This window comes from Stenella coeruleoalba (genome assembly GCF_951394435.1).
Source record: "Stenella coeruleoalba genome assembly, chromosome: 5".
Lineage (NCBI taxonomy): Eukaryota > Metazoa > Chordata > Mammalia > Artiodactyla > Delphinidae > Stenella > Stenella coeruleoalba.
This window is the reverse complement of record NC_137150.1, coordinates 65,479,964-65,493,812: the sequence shown is the minus strand read 5'-3', so window position 1 is coordinate 65,493,812 and position 13,849 is coordinate 65,479,964. Positions and strand designations below refer to the sequence as shown.

Genomic DNA, 13,849 nt, shown 5'->3' with positions numbered 1-13,849 from the left:
GAATAGCCAAAGCAATTTTGTGAAAGAAAAATGGAGTTGGAGGAATCAGGCTCCCGGACTTCAGACTATACTACAAAGCTACAGTAATCAAGATGGTATGGTACTGCCACAAAAACAGAAATATAGATCAAAGGAACAGTATGGAAAGCCCAGAGATAAACCCATGCACCTATGATCACCTTATTTTTGATAAAGGAGGCAATATACAATGGAGAAAAGGTACCCTCTTCAATAAGCGGTGCTGGGAAAACTGGACAGCTACATGGAAAAGAATGAAATTAGAACACTCCCTAACGCCATACACAAAAATAAACTCAAAATGGATTAAAGATCTAAATGTACGACCAGACACTATAAAACTCTTAGAGGAAAACATAGGCAGAACACTCTATGACATAAATCACAGCAAGATCCTTTTTGACCCACCTCCTAGAGAAATGGAAATAAAAATAAACAAATGGGATCTAATGAAACTTAAAACCTTTTGCAAAGCAAAGGAAACTACAAACAAGATGAAAAGACAACCCTCAGAATGGGATAAAGTATTTGCAAATGAAGCAACTGACAAAGGATTAATCTCCAAAATTTACAAGCAGCTCATGAAGCTCAATATCAAAGAAACAAACAACCCAATCCAAAAATGGGCAGAAGACCTAAATAGACATTTCTCCAAAGAAGATATACAGATTGCCAACAAACACACGAAAGGATGCTCAGCATCACTGATCATTAGAGAAATGCAAATCAAAACTACAATGAGGTATCACCTCACACCGGTCAGAATGGCCATCATCAAAACATCTATAAACAATAAATGCTGGAGAGGGTGTGGAGAAAAGGGAACCCTCTTGCACTGTTGGTAGGAAGGTAAATTGATACAGCCACTATGGAGACCAGTATGGAGGTTCCTCAAAAAACTAAAAATAGAACTACCATGTGACCCAGCAATCCCACTACTGGGCATATATCCTGAGAAAACCATAATTCAAAAAGAGTCATGTACCACAATGTTCACTGCAGCTCTGTTTACAATAGCCAGGACATGGAAGCAACCTAAGTGTCCATCGACAGATGAATGGATAAAGAAGATGTGGCACATATATACAATGGAATATTACTCAGCCATAAAAAGAAACGAAATTGAGTTATTTGTAGTGAGGTGGATGGACCTAGAGTCTGTCATACAGAGTGAAGTAAGTCAGAAAGAGAAAAATAAATACCATATGCTAACACATATATATGGAATCTTAAAAAAAAAACAAAAGGTTCTGAAGAACCTAGGGGCAGGACAGGAATAAAGACGCAGACAGAGAGAATGTACTTGAGGACACAGGGAGTGGGGAGGGTAAGCTGGGACGAAGTGAGAGAGTGGCATGGACTTATATATACTACCAAATGTAAAATAGCTAGCTAGTGGGAAGACGCCGCATGGCACAGGGAGATCAGCTCCGTGCTTTTTGACCACCTAGAGGGGTGGGATAGGGCGGGTGGGAGGGAGATGCAAGAGGGAGGAGATATGGGGACATATGTATATGTATAGCTGATTCACTTTGTTATACAGCAGAAACTAACACACCACTGTAAAGCAATTATACTCCAATAAAGACGTTAAAGAAAAAAAAAAAGACCTGGGCAGAGAGCAAGCACACGCCCTGTGAACCAGGAGTAAATAGTTGGCAGCAATCTATACAGGACTCAGGGGGCTCTCCATCCATTCGCCATCAGCCCCCCTCCACCACATAGTAGCCCAATGGGGGAGAACCTGAGAACTCCTGACAACCTAGGGCTCTGCCCAAGGTAGAGTACAAGTGTGTCCACTGTGCTGAGGTCAGGAAATAGAAGCATGTGGAATTAGGAGGAAGGAAACAAAAGAGCCAGCTCCACCTTCTACTTACATGGACAGCAAAACATCTCCGACAACTCATCCCTTGGTTACAGAACAGCCACAGGGCCTCAGGAGTCTGGATGAGTCCCTGCTCAGACCCAACAAATCCTTTCGTAACTTTTGAAGCAGTAACATAAAAGCATTAAAGCTGGCTATACAGATGGTCACACATGCCCAGAAATCACCTGACTGACAGGCTGCAGGGAGCCAAGACCTTCACCTCTGACGGAAGTGACCAATGCTTTGCTTCCGGCAGAGATTAATACCTGATTCTTCTGAGGACCAAAGAGGAAATATTAAAACTGAAAGCCCTTGGCTACCATCAACAATTGTACACTAGTATCAACAGAGGGAAATAATTTCCTTCCTGACTCCCACTAGGCCAGTCACGCCTAGAGCAGGTGTGATTATCTACTCAAACAATGCAAGTCTCAAATGGCTAGACTATAGCTTCTAGGGAATTTCTCAAAGCACTGAGACTTCCTCAGTCTCTGAATCTACCTCCCTCCACCTCCTGCTGCCTAGAGCAAAAACAAATATGGAAAGTAATCATGATACACAACTTCATCTCAACTTCAACGATGATCATTAAGCTAGGTTCCAGGTCTAGCTCCTTTCCAAGACTGCGGACAAATTACTGCCCATCCGGTCCTGGGGATGATGTGGGTACAGAGTTGGAAGGAAGGACACACACTGAGCATATACTATGCACCAGGAACAGTGCAGGGGATTGCACATTCCATTGTCTTATGTTTCTTTATATTCAAGATCAATATTTTTCTTTATTGTCAATGTCTTATTTTTCTTTATATTCTTTATGTTGAAACTAAAGAAGGAAACAAGTGTAATGACCTACCATGTATGGACCACACTTTACAGTTTGCAAAACAAGTTGGCATCTATCAACCCACTTGCTCTAAACAAACACGAGAGGTGGGCAGGACAACGATTATTATTCCTAATTCTCTGATCAGGGGAATGAAGGTGGAGGGATGTTGTTTTCTAGGGTTGCACATCTAATATTTGGCAGGTCTTCTGATACCCCATGCCACCACACTCACTGCGTTTTTATGCACTCTCAAACTTCTTAAGGTGTACTGGTCCCAGAAGCCTGTTTCTGTCCAGTTATTTGTTTCATTCTCATAAAACCATGAAGTTCAGCCTCATCTGTGCTAGAATTCCTAAAGCTTTCCAACAGAGAATTGGCCAGCACCTGATAGAACACCCTCAGGAAAAGGGCCAGTCACTACCTTTGGATTTAGTCTTTCTATCCAGGAAAATGCACTGTGCACCTATTACGTGCCAGAGATCCCACTAGCCTGTGGAGCTACACATATGAGCAGGAGATGCTGCCCCTCTTCTGACTGCATTTTATATTCTTAAAGGCCATTGTCACGTGTGCCCTGCATCCTGCCTTTACCGGTCTCATTCCTGTAACAGTGGGACATCATTTCCGGTCCTCTCAGCATCCTAGTGTGGAGAGGCCAGTTGGCTAACGTCCCTTTCAGAGGAGGAGGCAAGGACTGAAGTCCAACACCCTAGGAGAGCCCCAACAGAAGGGTAGAAAAAACGGTTTATGGTCGCCCACAAAGCCTTAGTCCTCTCTCTGCCCCGTATCAGCACTCACATACTCTTCGGAGGAACCTCCTCTTCTCCACTGTGTAGCTGCCATAAGCTTCCAGGTGACAGCAGGCAGCCAGCTCGTGACCAAGAGGGGAAACATCCTGAGGATGAAGCCAACACACGCACAAGAGGGCAGAGCAAGGAGCACTGCAGAGAAACGGAGCCCAGGTCCTGCTCAAACTGAGCCTAAGGCCCACCTGACCTCGGGACTTGCCAGCTTCTGGCAGGGTCACCCACCCACGTCGTTCTCTCTGTACTGCAATCTGAGGCTGCGTCAGTGTTTTGGAAGACCACTGCTGGCTCATAATTAGCTTATGGACAACAGACGCTTCTGAGTTTCTTCCAACGTGCTCCTGGTTAGGTGCTCTCTCCCATTCTGTCACGACACACTCGATTTTTTGTTTGAATCCAAGTACAAGGCTTCATATTCATCACAATTTAATTTTAAGCACTGAAAAAACTCAGGCAGTAGAGCGGAGAACAAAGGTTTACATCTGATGCTCAAAGTATATGCTTAGGGCAAAACATCTCAGACCATGTTTGAAATGTTAACAGAGTCCAAGCAGTGGTTTCCAGCCTTTCATCTTATGCAGATCCATAGGTGCAAAGAACACTGGGTGTTCTTTAAATATACATCGATTAAGAAAGCAAAGGGTGACAAAATGTAACTGGAAACTCAGCCATACTTTTAAATGAAATTAGGTTTTATGGATCACAGCAGCATCTGCTCCCTTTTGAAAAACTACACCATAAACATGGCAACACATATTATTTATCTGGTAAAAAGCCAGAGGTGGGGCATATAGGGACTGGCCCTGGAGATGGAGAGCAAAAATCTAGAATTCTAAACAGAAGCCTTTCCCAGAATCCCCCAGCTATTTTCCTCAGATCCCCCTACAGCCCAGGGTATCCCACACCATCGATTCTTTTCTAGAATACGATGTTCTACCTGCTATAAACACAGAGGAATTCCAAAACACAAGGGAAAGTTTCCCTTACCTGCTCACCATTCTCCTTTCTCAGTGTGCAACAGGATTCCAAGATTCAAACTCAGATCCCTGTGGAGCCCGTGCAGGCCCTTTAAGACACAGGTGTACACCCTTGACTAAGTGAATTTAGCTTCCCCTACCTCAAAGGGTTGATGTGAAAATACAGTAAGATCACAGAAGAAGCATCTTGCACCGGGGAGAGCAAGAGCCGCTCAATACTAGTAATTCTTTTCCTCAGAAACGCCCACAACACTGTTCATTGACACTTTCTTTCTGGTCCTTCAATTTCAAGAACACTTCCCTCCATGACAAAGGAGAAAGAAGGAAGCAATGCAATTATTGGCAATCTAAAATCCTCATTCGTCCAAATCTTCTTCCAATTTTCTCTTCCTGCCACCTTCCAAGAGCTGAGTCCTGCCTTTGCTTTGCCACACATTCTATTAGCATTATTATATCCTGTCCATTGCCAGTGAACTCGGCTCAAGAAGACAGGAAGAACATTTTTGTTCTTCTTAGTTCTTAGCCCATCCTAGTTACCAGTGCCCATGCTTTAAATGGAAACCACTGCTTTTTAAAACTCATTAAAATATGCATATTGATTACAAAAGGAGAAAGTTTTCTTCTTTGCATAGGACTCACCAACTGCGGACAGATATCTTCCCTCCGATGAGTGTCCTGCAGAACAACAGAGAAAGCACTGAACTGGAATCAGGGGACTGGATTCTGTCTTCAGTTCCGCTTCCTCAATGTTCCCACCTGTGCAAATGGGAGAAGAAGGTTGCTTATGAATCTCTAGGATCTTACCAGCTGTAGAACTTCCCAAGTTTATGAACTTACTGGGTAAACCATACTGGGAATGAAGACCAGGCTTGAAACCCGCAAATCTAGTGGCTGACCTCGGTATCTCCTGAGCGGCCAGTCAGCTCCTCGCACTTCTATTTCACTAATGTGCCTTAGAATGATGAGGAAAGAGAAGGCTGGTACCCCAGTGTTCATACCTCAGCTTTCGGGGGGAATATGGCTTCACCATAACATCAGAAGTAAAAGAGATAGATCAATTAGATACTCACATTTTAGGCAAGAAAAATTAACAGCAAAATCTGAACTACAATAAATAAACAGAGATAAGGAGTATGAGTTTGGAGATAGATTTCTAACTATGGGATCTAGTGGCCGCTGTGAACCTCAGTTTCCTTGCCCAAAACATGAGAGCCAGTGAGCAGCAGAGGGCTGGACAACCTTGATGCTTCCTGGGAAGTCCTCATTACTGGAGGACTTTATTTATTTCATTAAGAACAATCAGTGTTTTGCTATGGATTCTGCAATATATATTCCAACAGACAAGTATTCCAGGGTAGCTGGTTGTTACAAAACGTGTCTTCTGTAGACACAGGGGAAATCCACATACCAGAAAAATGACTACTCCCATTTTCATTGCTGTCATTTTAAACAGTATTGAACCAATCATACAACTGTTTTGTGAATATGATCCCATTCAATCTTCAAATACCTGTACAAGCTCAAAGTTGAGAGAGACCTTAAAAATAACCCACTTCAACTCTTCCAACTGACAGGAGAAGAACCTGGGGGCCGGAGGAGGGAGGTGGCCACGCAGGAGCACACCATTAGTGAGTGGCAGGCCCCCCAGGGCTCAAGTCCGGGGCTCGCTCCACTGGACCGAGGTACGGCCACTGTAACAGAAGAGGTCACTGACACTCGCTGGCAAGAGACCTGCCATCAGCCACGCGATCAGCTTCAGAGGAAAACCAGGACTTACACACCCAGACCTCAGAACACCGGCTTCAAAGCTCTTGCATAAACACATGAAAGGATGCTCACCATCACTAATCATTAGAGAAATGCAAATCAAAGCTACAATGAGGTATCACCTCACACCTCTCAGAATGGCCATCATCAAAACATCTATAAACAATAAATGCTGGAGAGGGTGTGGAGAAAAGGGAACCCTCTTGCACTGTTGGTAGGAAGGTAAATTGATACAGCCACTATGGAGACCAGTATGGAGGTTCCTCAAAAAACTAAAAATAGAACTACCATGTGACCCAGCAATCCCACTACTGGGCATATATCCTGAGAAAACCATAATTCAAAAAGGGTCATGTACCACAATGTTCACTGCAGTTCTATTTACAATAGCCAGGACATGGAAGCAACCTAAGTGTCCATCGACGGATGAATGGATAAAGAAGATGTGGCACATATATACAACGGAATATTACTCAGCCATAAAAAGAAACGAAATTGAGTTATTTGTAGTGAGGTGGATGGATCTAGAGTCTGTCATGCAGAGTGAAGTAAGTCAGAAAGAGAAAAATAAATACCATATGCTAACACATATATATGGAATCTTAAAAAAAAAACAAAAGGTTCTGAAGAACCTAGGGGCAGGACAGGAATAAAGACGCAGACAGAGAGAATGTACTTGAGGACACAGGGAGTGGGGAGGGTAAGCTGGGACGAAGTGAGAGAGTGGCATGGACTTATATATACTACCAAATGTAAAATAGCTAGCTAGTGGGAAGACGCCGCATGGCACAGGGAGATCAGCTCTGTGCTTTTTGACCACCTAGAGGGGTGGGATAGGGAGGGTGGGAGGGAGATGCAAGAGGGAGGAGATACAGGGACATATGTATATATGTATAGCTGATTCACTTTGTTATACAGCAGAAACTAACACACCATTGTAAAGCAATTATACTCCAATAAAGATGTTAAAAAAAAAAAAGTTTTTGCATATAGCCTAACAGCAGAAAAAGACTAAGTTGGGAAAATGGAGTATAATCAAGGTGAGTCCAGCAAAGCAATGTGTTTCCTGAGAGCTAGCACTCTTGACGGGCATTCGAAATTTCAAAGCCATCTCACTAAAATGAGAGAAAGGCATAATTTCAAACTTGCTGAGGGGATGGAATGTGAGGAGTCCAACACTGGCTCTGTGAACAGTAAAATCTCAAAAACAATAAATAAATAAAAACAAAAAGACCCCACCTCCAAGCCCCAGGAAACCTAAGCTTCTCCTTGCAGAGGGAGATATCAATCATACCGTTTCTACAACAGCAGCAAAGGGCAGCTGACTTCCCAGATTTTCAAACCTCGCTGAAAGGTAAAGCTCTCCACCTTGGGCCTGGGGCAATGTCTCAGGCACTGGCTAGCTTCTCTCCATGCACAAATGAACAGGGTTACCCTTTTCCACTGTCAACTTTTCTTCTAACAATTTTTTTTCTTCTTTTCCATAAAGAGAACAAGCAGTTCTGCTAAAAAACCACTGTGAAATGATTGAAGTTCTCATGCAAACAAACCATTAGCAGAGTTCAAATGCAATTTAAATTACCAGTTGTTAAAGTGCGCCTCGATTTCTCTGTAAGTTTCCAAGGAGAATTACATACTATACACCATTTAATTGGTTGTTTTCTATTTTTTAACATCCATTTATTCCCCCCCCATTTTATTTTCAGAAGTGTCTATAAAAGCGTCCCTTTAAAAAATTATACATTGTTGAATAGATTAAACCTGAAGATTGGAAAGTAGCAGAGAAACAGCTGCAGGATTACGCAGCTCAGCAGAAACTGATGGTTCTGACACCACAAGACATGCAGAGTTTTAAAATCTTAGGAGTCACCTGATGGTGCCCTCACTGTTTACAGATGAAGACGTTGAAACCCTGAAAGGGAAAGGGAGGCTTGGCCCAAGTCCTCTCACTGGTCAGTGATAGGCGCCAGGTGAGAACTCCCTACCTCCCAGCCCCGTGCTGCCTCTTCCCACTACCACATGTTGGAGGAGATGATGGGAAATGCTCAACAGATTTAATTTCCACCTGTAATTTTTTTTCTTAAAGAAAATATGAAGTCATCTTCAAATACACCCCTGACCTCAAAAGTGCAGCTGGCCAATGGCAAATATCTCCCCAAGAGGGAGAAAGAGAAGTAAAGGTTGATGAATGAGTGCAGTCAAAGGAGCTCCAAATGAGCAGATTCCTGGCAGGAAAAGTCAAGACACTTTTCTAGACTCATTAAACAAGTTATGGGACATTAAGACTGCCGATTTCCATTGCTTTATCTGGCCCAGAACTTGTGGCTGCCCTGGAATGAAGGGATAAAGGCAGGTCTTGTCACTTCTGTAAATGGAAAGGATTTCTAGAGGCCATCACAAGTACAGGGCGAAGTTCAAGGCTTTGCTATGGGACCTGTGTAAATTATTTAACCTCCCTGAGCTCAAGCTTTCCTGTCTTCAAAGTGGGGCTAATATCACCTACCCATCAGGGTGTATGAAATCATTTCTTGGGATGCCGTACCCAGCATGCAAAGCACAGAGCCTGCAGGCAGTGTGCATTAATCAATTCTCACCCCCTCATCTTCCAAAGCTTCTATCTACAATTTCTCAAAGCCTATGGTTCTGTGGTTCTAATTTATTAGAACTATAACTGAGTCTTATAAGCCATGTATGTTCACTAGGCCTGCTAGATACTGTGTGTCCCCTGACTGTAAATTCATTTATTTCGTCATCCAAAAAATAAAACAAAATACATGCCTGAAAACTTACACATCCATGCATTTTCCACCAAAAGCAAACTCTTTGGAACCGCTATCTAAAAATGTCCTTCGAATCCAATTGATGAGCCAGACAGTAGTAAAAACCCCAATTTAATGCCTAAGACCTCATTTCAACTGTCCATCAGCCCTATGAAAAAGGTTTCCCAATTGTCCACTGAGGAAACTAAGGGTCAGGGAGGTCAAACAACTGTCTAAGATTTGGGGGCTAGTAAATGGTAAAGCCAAGACTTGACCCCAAGTCTTCAAAATCAAGCTCCACGACCTGTGTTTTATTATTTTGCAGTTAAAACTATACTATGGACAGCTGTTCTGCTAGAGGCAGAAATATACCTGGAAAAAAATCTTCTGCTGTGTTCACATTTTAAAACGAAGTCTGAACTTGCAAACTAAAAAATGTTCACATTAAAAGCAGATAGATCCTTCTTGAATGTCACCCTGCTGTTATGTTCTTTTTTTTTAATTTACTTTATTGAAGTAGAGTTGATTTACAATGTTGTGTTAATTTCTGCTATACAGCAAAGTGATTCAGATATATATGTGTATGTATATAAGTATATTCTTTTTCACATTCTTTTCCAATATGATTTATCACAGGATATTAAATATAGTTCCCTGTGCTATACAGTAGGACCTTGTTGTTTATCCATTCTATATATAATTGATTGCATCTGCCACTTCCAAATTTGCAATCCATCCCTCCCCCACCTCCCCTTCCCCTTGGCAACCACAAGTCTGTTCTCTATGTCTGTGAGGCTGTTTCTGTTTCATAGATAGGTTCTTTTGTGTCATATTTTAGATTTCACATGTAAATGATATCATATATTTGTTTTTTTTCTTTCTGACTTACTTCACTTAGTATAGTAATCTCTAGGTCCATCCCTGTTGCTGCAAATGGCATTATTTCATTCTTTTTTATAGCTGAGTAGTATTCCATTGTGTATATATAGCACATCTTCTCTATCCATTCATCTGTCAATGGACTTTTAGGTTGTTTCCATATCTTGGCTATTGTGAATAAGGCCGCTATAAACATAGGGGTACACGTATCTTTTCGAATTATAGTTTTGTCCGGATATACACCCAGGATTGGGATTGCTGGATCGTATGGAGAAAAGGGAACAATCCTACATTGTTGGTGAGAACATAAATTGGTGCAGCCACTATGGAGAACTGTATGGAGGTTCCTCAAAAAACTAAAACTAGAAGCTGCCGCATGATCTTGCCGCTACGTCTTAAGTGAAATAAAGAGCTCAGAGCCCTGGTACTAAGCAGACATCTGCCAGGTACGTGAGAAGCAGGCCTGAGAAAGGTTAGCAATGAGCTAATATCAGGGCAACTCAAAAACATTATTCAAATGTCTGGGCTCATGATCAAATGAATCACGGGTAATCCTAGCATGAGCTTCTGAACACCCCCCGGCGCAACTGTTAGCTGCCACGATGTCGATGCCCTGCATTCAGAGGTGCACAAAACAGGCATTTGCTGGTACCTCTTGTCCTTAAGAAGGCAGAGTGTACGGGCCTCGCAGATACAGGCGCTGAGTCAGACATGCCTTGAGCTCTCAAAGAGCTCACAGGTTCAAGAGGGACACACCCGCCCGTGACAAGACAGAAGGAAAAGTGTGCAAAGTACCAGTACGTGCAGTGTCCTTTTGAGGGTCAGGAAGAGCTCTGCGGATGACGCCTTCTAAACTGGGCCTGAAGACCTGAGAGGATTTCCAAGTATGAGGAGGAGGGAAATAGGCCCAGAGAACACAGTGTGCTAAGGCCTTAAGGAGACGAGTTCAGGGTGTTCTTCTTGGGGAAAGTGACTAATCTGGTGAGGCCAGTGGCAAAAATACATGGAGGGAGGTGGTGGGACATGAGGCTGGAAAGGAATGCTGTGGCCAGAACATGGAGGACCTGGTGTGCCAGGCTAAAGCACGGGCTCTTGAGACTCATGGCTACCGCATTTTGGAAAATGACACAAGAGAAAGTTAAATGGAACTGAATCCCCTTCCGTAATCAGCTTCCAAGCACAGCAAGGGTGGGAGTGTCTAAACGAAAGCTTCCTCTGGAGGGACCCTTCGCTGGGGCCCCACCCAGAGAAGTCAGAGGAGAGGGTGGCCCTCAGAGTTGCCCCAAACCCACCCCTCCATTGACACTTTGCTCTAGTCCGGAACACTCACCCACGGAAGACCCAGAAAAGAAACCAAGTCTCGTGTTCCAAACAGGATTTCCATTCCGCCTTTAGGGAAATGTCAGCACTACGCAATCTGATGAACCAGAAGAACACAGGCTAAACACAAGCTCTAGCCTCTTTTCTGTCACTCAAGAAGCAGGAGCCACAGGCCTATCCAGCACATGCTACGTGTGCTCGAAGCTCCGTATCACAGAGCTCCCAGCCGGGCTGGCACCCCGTGACTGGGGCCTTGTAATGAGCCTGAACTCAGTGATGCCACCAGTGATGTTATAAGGAAACCTTTCCCTTAAAGGAGACTTTGTGGCAGGTCCCGTATGTCAAAGGCACAAGCAAGATGGGACCCTTCCTGCGCTTAAAGAGCTCCCAGTCTAGAAACAGAGATAAAACATAAAGTAGGTGATGGCAGGTGCCACAGAAGCAGCACAGATGACAGTACAAATCTTCCTAACAAGCTGTGGCTTCGTGTGATTATTTGTACCCACTTGACAGATGAGGCAACTCATCAGGTTAACTGACCTCACAGATCACACAGCTAGGAAGCATCAGAGCCAAAACTCAAATCCAGATCCCATGCCTGTAAGCACCATACGGTTATACTTTATTGCCTCCCGGCCCACTGTGTTGTGAGTTAGCAGAACAGAGAGATCGCTTCTAAGGGAGTATGGACGGTAGGGAACGGATGGTGATCAGAGGTTACTTCATTCAGAAGGTGGCATCTGTGCAGAAGTTTACAGGAGAAGCAGGAGTTCTAGGGATGAAGATGGGAGAGTTCATCTCAGGCTAGAAGAACAGCATGAGTTACAGCATGAAGGTGAAAAAATGAGTGAGCGGGAACATCAAGGGTGTTCACAAGCTACTGCTGTCTGGTTATGATGAGCCCTGGGTAGCAGGGGCAGTTTTTACTTAAATGCCAAAAATACTAGGAAAATGTTACGAATAACAAAATAAGTGAATTAAAAGTCAGGGAAATGCCGCTGAATATACTAGGGAAATAATAAATGTTTCAAAGCAGGACTGTGGCATGGTCTCAGCTTTCCTTGGGATTCTGTGCTTCAGTGCTAAGACCATGCACTAACCTTTCAGGACCTGGGCCAGAGTCAGGAATAAAGGGCCTTCAGGTCCTTTCAGGTCAATGTACAGCGGGACCCTGGACCCTCTGGAGGTTAGGACTTCTATACCTATCTCAGGGATCCTGACCTTCTCGAGAAGAGTTTCTACAGATAACTAAATGAATTCCAGGCCCTCGCTGGAGCATAAGTACCCCCCCAGTTGGTAAAAAGAGCATGGAGTACAGGACGGGAGTTATAGAATCAAAAGACCTTACACTTGATTCTTGGATTCTCCACTGATTAACCATGGAATGCTGAGCAAGTCACTTCCTTTTAACGAAGGCACAGTTTCCTCGGTTGTAAAATGGAAATGATCATACTTACATAGCTAGGTTCTTGTGAGCATTAACAAGGAATCTGTGAGATTAAATATAAGGATAGGTGTTTCTACATGTGGGGTGACATGTTTAGAATAGGCGCTCCCCCGAAAGCCACCACATTGATAGAAATAGTATAAAAACTGCCCAATCCTCCTGGTGAAGTATCTAAATCTGGAATTGCCAACAATCTTCCCCCTGTTGAAAATTGAGCTATATTCCCCAGGCAAAGTCATTACATCTTTTTGTGCCAAATTGTTTTCATCTTTTAAATGACCCAGTAATCCCACTTTGGGCAATAGACATAAGGGAATAATCCAAAAGGAAAAAAAGAAGGCAATTTGTTCAGAGATGTTATTCATAGTGCTATTTCTAGCTCCTTATATATCCCTCTATTATAGCACTTATCTCACTGTGCTGTAATTATCCACTCCCATACGCCTCCAAATTATCTTTGAATCCATCCCCGGCACCTAGCACAATGCCTGGCATACAGTAAGAACTCAATAAATGTTTGTTGACTAAATGAATGGGTAATATACGAGAGAAATTTTAAAAGAAATTCAAGTGAGCAAAAACAAAACATTGTTTTTAAGAGATTATGCTAAAAGAGTGTAAAAAACAAAACCCAAAAAAACAGGGCTTCCCTGGTGGCGCGGTGGTTGAGAGTCCGCCTGCCGATGCAGGGGACGCGGGTTTGTGCCCCGGTCCGGGAGGATCCTATGGGCCGCGGAGCGGCTGGGCCCGTGAGCCATGGCCGCTGGGCCTGCACATCCGGAGCCTGTTGCTCTGCAACGGGAGAGGCCACAACAGTGAGAGGCCCGCATACCGCAAAAAAAAAAAAAAACCACTGGCAACTATAGACTGCAAACTATTTGAAGAGGAGTTTGTCAAGAAGCCTCAGGAGTGAATTTCAGATGACTTTGTCTATAATCTCTGAGCAGCTCCAGGCTTAGGCCAAGTGCAGTATAAGATCGCCATGAGACACCCTGGGAAAAGGTCACATGCTAGGTCACTTTGGCCTGGTGGCCAGAGCACGAGGCCCGGTCAGGAATCTTGGATTCCCAAACTGACTCAGCCACTACCTAACATTGACTAATCACCTAACTTCTCTGAGACCAGTTTCTCCATTGAAAATTGGAGTACTTACAGGGAAGTCCAGCCCATGAAAAGGAAT

General features: G+C 43.6%; 1 protein-coding gene across 5 annotated transcripts in view; it reads right to left on the bottom strand.

The window, feature by feature from the left end:
- LPP (LIM domain containing preferred translocation partner in lipoma) overlaps positions 1-13,849 on the bottom strand; it is a 695,014-nt gene that overhangs the window by 618,656 nt on the left and 62,509 nt on the right. For all 5 annotated transcript variants that reach the window (XM_079921711.1, XM_079921716.1, XM_079921713.1 and 2 more), the window contains exon 2: positions 5,137-5,253. The gene's annotated coding sequence lies outside the window, so the exon portion shown is untranslated. The remainder of the gene's footprint in view (positions 1-5,136; positions 5,254-13,849) is intronic.